Source organism: Strix uralensis, chromosome 2, assembly GCF_047716275.1.
Source record: "Strix uralensis isolate ZFMK-TIS-50842 chromosome 2, bStrUra1, whole genome shotgun sequence".
NCBI lineage: Eukaryota > Metazoa > Chordata > Aves > Strigiformes > Strigidae > Strix > Strix uralensis.
In genome coordinates this window covers 48,933,013-48,939,140 of record NC_133973.1, presented here as the reverse complement: position 1 = coordinate 48,939,140, position 6,128 = coordinate 48,933,013, and positions in this window count along the sequence as shown.

Below are 6,128 nucleotides of genomic sequence, written 5' to 3'. Positions count from 1 at the left end.
CCGGGCCAGTGGTGGGGATAAGGCTGTTTCTCCCGCTGCTCTAGGATTGCTTCAGCCCCCTTAAATTAAACTGCACATGTGGGAATTATTTTGGTAATAGCTCATCCGGCACCGGCCATCCCGCTTGAGTGGCACGTGTGACCCACTGGCAACCCCTTGCCCCCAGTAACCTGATGACAGAAGTGCTGTTGGATGTCGCTGCCCTCCGTACCGGCCTGACAAGGGAGGAGGTGGAACGTGGAGGTGGCGTGTCTGCTGGCCCAGGTCTCGTCAGGATATTCAGTCCAATTAGTTTACTCTCACTGGATACCTTTAGGAAATGCTGACTCACTCCTCATCTTGGTTCATCCTGCAGCCAGACTGGCCCTGGGCAACTTTTCACAGTAAGAAGCTGTCACGCTGAGTTGCCAGCAATCTGCTTTTGATTTGTTTTCTTGTTTTCTCCATCTACCTGATGTTCCTCCACTGCTCATCATGAAACTGTACGTTGAGTACCAGAGACATTCCGGGCACTGGAGAACAAATACATCCATTTCTGGCTGCTGTGAGGAAGAGCCAGGAGCAGTTAGCAGTTCTAGCTCATGCAGACTAGCAAATCCCACCCTCCCCTTGGATCTACCCCCACCTTCCTGTTGGATTTCCTTAGCTGTGAAAGCCTTGCTGCTTCGCTGCCAGGCTCTGCTGAAGGCTCCCTGGCTTGCCCCGGTGCCTGCAGCCCCCATGGGTGACGTCCCCTTCTCTGGGACACAGCAGGAAAGGCACCCAGAGCCTGGATGCCAACCTAAGAGTTCCTGGACAGCCTTATTTGTGAGCCCAAAGGCTGTGTCACTAATTAAGAAAAGAAGCAGCGGGCTAAAAACCCGCTGCGGTTTGCTGACTTATTCAGGGCAGTAATTAAAATTAAATAATACATTGTTAATAGGAAACACAATTAACATGTTAACAATTAGGTAGAAAACTGACCAAGGAGTGCCTGACTGGAACCAGTAAGCAGGTCGACAGAGTGGTCAGGAGCAAAGTAGTTGTCGATATGCATAAAAGGCAGGCACGCCGAAAACCTTTCCCTAGGTGGAGAAATTTGAAGGGAGGGTTGGTTGTTTTAGGTATCCCTGAAATGCTGATGCAGAAAAGGCAAGCATTTCGATTTTTGTTTTTCTTTTCTAAAAGTAGCAGAAATATCAAACGAGGCTGGGGATGTTTTTTTCTGGACCTGTGGCAATCAAGAATGCTATTAATTTCTACAGGCCATGAGCACTTTAAAAACGGCAGGCACAGGTGGTTCAGAGGCCATGTAGCATACAGCCTTTTGTAATATTTACCAGAATCCCACAGAAACACCACAAATCTGGAAAAATGTTACTGTTCTATTGAAGACAAAATTTAGCAGGTCATCTCAGCATGAGCCCAGGCAAAGTATCGGGATAAAGAATTGCTGCCATTAGGACCAAGTAAAGAACCTGAAGGGAACAGGAAAAGAGATAAACACAACTAATGCATCCTATGTTACAGATATAGGGCATATATATATGCCCTGCCTTTGAACAAGCTCATTCAACACCTTGGTAGTGCAGTGCCCGTATGCTGAGCTGTCCCTGGTGTGAAAGTGCAACCCCCCACACCCGTGTACCACCTCTCGCCTTATTTCCTGCTGCGGTTTAACCGTTGATTGCATCTGACTTCAGGCAGCTCCCCCGGGAGCCAAGGGTGGGGTGTCACTCCCATTGTGGCGGCTGGCTCCACTTGCCTCCTGGCTGGGGGATGTCTGTCCATCCTGTTGCCCTGAGACGCCAATGCCCCCATGCTGGCCAGGGGCTGAGCTGCCTGCCTGAGCATCCTGGAGTCTATTTTGAGGATCCAAGTGCTTGAAATCAGGTTTTTTGACTGAAAAACTTACACTCCATAGTCAAAGCCCAAAATGGGTCACCAGAGAACATCGGCCCTGATGAGGGCATTTCCAGTGGAGACCACAGAGATGTTCATGCCTTAGGAAACAGAAAGCCACACAAAGTGCTCAGTTTGAGATTTTTTAAACCAAAGTCTAGCAGGTTGGCTAGAAGCTTGGAGGACAACCTACGAGTACAGTGGCATGGGTCCGAATGCCCCGCCTTGTCCTATTTAGACTTCTTAGTTCAGTTGCTCACATCTAGGCACCAGAAGTCACCTGTGATCGTCTTGGGATTGCTAGGTGCTACGCAGGGGGGACCCGCACCCGGTGGCAGGGTGCCCGGAGCACCTCCCATGGTGCTTGGAGTCCTTGGAAGGGTAGTGACATCCTCCAGGGATGTTTCCTACTTGCGCCAATGGATGAGTCCTTCAAAACAAATGTGGATGAAGACACTTTTGGGACATACAAAAAAGGAGATATACACACCTGATTTTTCTCTTGCACCAGCATGAATCAAGGGGTTTGTTAAGGCTGATTCTGTAAAGTTAGTTTTAAGAAGACTGGGACATGTTTTGTCTGACACAGCCCAGGAAAACAAGGAATGCCAGGATTGTATCCATTTGAAAGGATGAATCATAACTAACAAGCACTTACAGGTATGGGAGCTGGGATGTTACAGCAGGTCAAATGACTGGCAGAAACAGGGAGCACTAAGAGTAAAGAAGTACTTGAAACTCAGAAAATTAATATATAGGTACTATATTTTTAATGTAATTATGATATCATTAGTACCATTTTGCCTAGTTATCATGGACCTACTAAAAGAGTACTTTAGTTTCCTTACTTGTTAGGCTTTTGATGCAGCAGTTTTGCTGGGAAGCTTCTGCCAAGGAGCAGTGCGAATTCTCTGTGAGCAGTTGGAGCAATGCTGACACTTGACTAGACCCACTGAGCTCCTTTGCAGCAGTACCCAAAGCTGTCACCTCACTGGACAGTTGACCAGTATCACAATAAACCTAACATGGATCCAGGAAAAAAAGAACCCACAACCCTATATTGCCATAAAACAGACCTCTCAGTAGTACAACACACACCTTGCAAAAAAGACACCAGCAAGCCGGGGTGACTATATGGCCTCATGGTAGCTGCAGAGCAAGGGGAGCCCCATCCTTCCTCTTTCTAGAGCAGTTCCGGGGCTTGGGCTTGCCACCACAAATTCAGATGCTTCACACATGCAGGCACAGAGCCTGGGAAGCATCAGGAGAAGCTGGCCACTGCAGAGAGGCAAACAGCCTCTCTCCAAGTGCCCCGTGACAGGCTTTCCATGCACGCCTAAAGAGAATCACCAAAGGAGGGTAGAATCGGCTCCTGCCCACGGCAGGAGGGACAGTGGAGCTGTACTGCTGAGGCCAGGTAGCTCTTACCTGCAAACATGGACCAAAACCTGCCCCATAACGTGAGCGTGAAGCGCCTGCTCCAGTGCAGCTGGCAAGCAGGATCCCTGTTTGGCCGCCTTCCCGGGAGTCCAAATCACTTGTCGTGGGGAGGTCGTGTGGCCTTCTGAGGACTGCGCAAGGAAGGAGCTAACCCCCTCTCCTCCTCTGGCTCTGGCTGGAGGGAGGGACAGCTGCTTGGCTAGCAAGAGTGGCTGAGCAGCAACTGCTGCTTTTCTTACTAGATACCCCTTTTTGTAGTTGAGAGCTTTTGAAATGAGCTGCAGACAACCAAATGCAACCCAAGTACCCACCTGGCCACTTACAGAGGGGTCAGTTACAGAAAGGACTGGCTAAAAAGACAATTCCTTCCTGCTGCAGGGAGACAAAGAGGCTGGGAAAGGGTCACCTGCAGTTAGGCACTGGCTGTGTCACATTTCCTGGTGCAGAAGACCTGTTCCCAACAAAGAGAAATCCCCTGTACTTGAAGGACCATCCCCAGCTTCTCAAGGAGGGGAAGGACTTGATTTACCATCTCTGTTCAAATAAATACAAGTGGGAGAAGGTAAGAGATGTTCCCCAGAATATACACCCACCCGTGAAATACATCAGTGCTTGAGAGGTAAAAGTACTTGGCCAGTGATGTCTGTTCAGTGTGTCACAGGTCTTATTTAAAAGAAAACTAAACTAACTTGATCTTGACTTTGAAAGTTGAAAGCAATCCAGATTACACAGGAACCTCTTAGAGTTGAGCTTCAAGTGCCTAAAAATAGCATTTTCCCCCCATTTCTATTTGTTTATTTATGTTTTGGAAGAACATACAACAAGCTGTAATGGAAATGGAAGATAACATACAACTAACTAGTCCCAAAGGCTCTGCCTACATTAACCAGCAGGCTGGATTGCTAGAAGAGGACCTGTAGAGGAAGAGGGTCAACACTGAGGGCACCATGTCCCTCCTTTAGTCATCTTGGTGTGTTTTGTATGGTTTGGATGCCCAGAGTCACTTCTGGGCTGCAAGATCACCCTTGCGGTGCTGGGGACACCATTTCAACCCCTGAGCCACGTGATGTGCCCTGTGCTAGCACCCCCCAGCCAAGCACCTCGCTTCCCTGCAGGCGGGTGTTTCTTTCCCGTCACAGGATTAAGTAAATTCTTGTATCCAAAGCCTCATCAGACCTGCTGGTGCTTAGCTCATTAGCACTAAGAGGCTTGCGCCTTAAGTCGGTGATCCCATTAGTGGGACCAGCAGTAGGAACCTGTAGGAGTCCTTGTTCCCTCTAGGGGCTGCCCAGTTCAAGGGACAGAAATCACAGGGTTTTCTTTTGTTTTTCAGTTGGCTTGGCCAAGATCAAGTTACACTCTACTGACTGACTGTGCTGGCTTTGTGCGGCGGGTTTTGGTATCAGGGGAGAGGGCTACAGAGCAGTGGTCCCCTGTGAGAAGCTTCTCAAAGCTCCCCCGGCTCCAAGTTGGATCTGCCTTTGGCCAAGGTTGGGCCAATTAGTGATGGTGGCTGCTCCTCTGCGATATCATATTTAAGAAGGGGAACCTGGAGGGGTTGGGGAGGACACCTGTGTGAACACCAAGGTCAGTGAAAGAAAGGAGGAGAAGCCAGTGAGCTGCGCTGGAGTAGACTCCCCTGCAGCCGGTGGTGAGACGTCAGGGCCGCCCCCCCGCCACCCATGGAGGTCACCAGAGGAGCAGAGATTCACCTGCGGCCTGTGGAGGACCCCACACTGGAGCAGGCAGCTGTGCCCAAAGGAAGCTGAGACTCTGTTGGAAGAATAAGCCCCTGCTGTTGTAATTCGGAGCTGGGAGGACTGCAACATGTCGGGGGGATCCACGCTGGAGCATCTGGAGAAGAATGCATCCCGTGGGAAGGACTCAGACGAGAGAGTTTGTGGAGGACTGTCTCCCATGAGAGGGACCCCATGTGGAGCAGGGGGAAGAATGCAGAAAAATGCTTCTACCCCCAGCTTGGAGGAAGAAGTGGTGGACTGACTGCACCACCACCCCCCCCACCCCCCCCCTCCCAATCCCCTGCGCTGCTGGGGGAGGATGTAGAGATATTGGGCACAAAACTGAGCCTGGGAAGAAGGGAGGGGTGGGGGGAGGTGTTTTTAAGACGTGTTAACACTTCTCACTGTCCCATTCTATCTGTTAAGTAGTGTTGTTAGTGTTTTGAATTAAAGTTATATTCTTTTTCTTTCCCTAATGAGCCTGTCTTTTGTCTGTGGACCTCCCTATCCTTATCTCCCTTTCTGAGCCCTTTGATTCATTTTTCTCCTTCCCAGCACTGGAGGGGAAGTGGTGAGTGAACAGCTGCATGGAGCTCAGTTGCCCTCTGGGCTCAAACCACGACAGTGACCAAACGATGGCACAGTTCAGGAGGGCACAGCTTTTCTTCCACCACCACAGAGGAGGCTCTGTCAGTGCGTGATGCTCCCAGGTGCAGAGATGGGGTTTGAACAGGGTTTTTGGAGAGCTGCCAGTCAGAGAGGGACCTGGGGGTGTTGATTGACAGCCAGCTGAACATGAGCCAGCAGTGTGCCCAGCTGGCAAAGAAGGCCAATGGCATCCTGGCTTGTATCAGCAATAGCGTGGCCAGCAGGGACAGGGAAGTGATCTTACCCCTGTACTCGGCACTGGTGAGGCCGCACCTCGATTACTGTGTTCAGTTTTGGGCCCCTCACTACAAAAAGGACATTGAATTACTCAAGCGTGTCCAGAGAAGGGCAACGAAGCTGGTGAAGGGTCTGGAGCACATGTCGTATGAGGAGCAGCTGAGGGAAGTGGGGTTGTTTAGT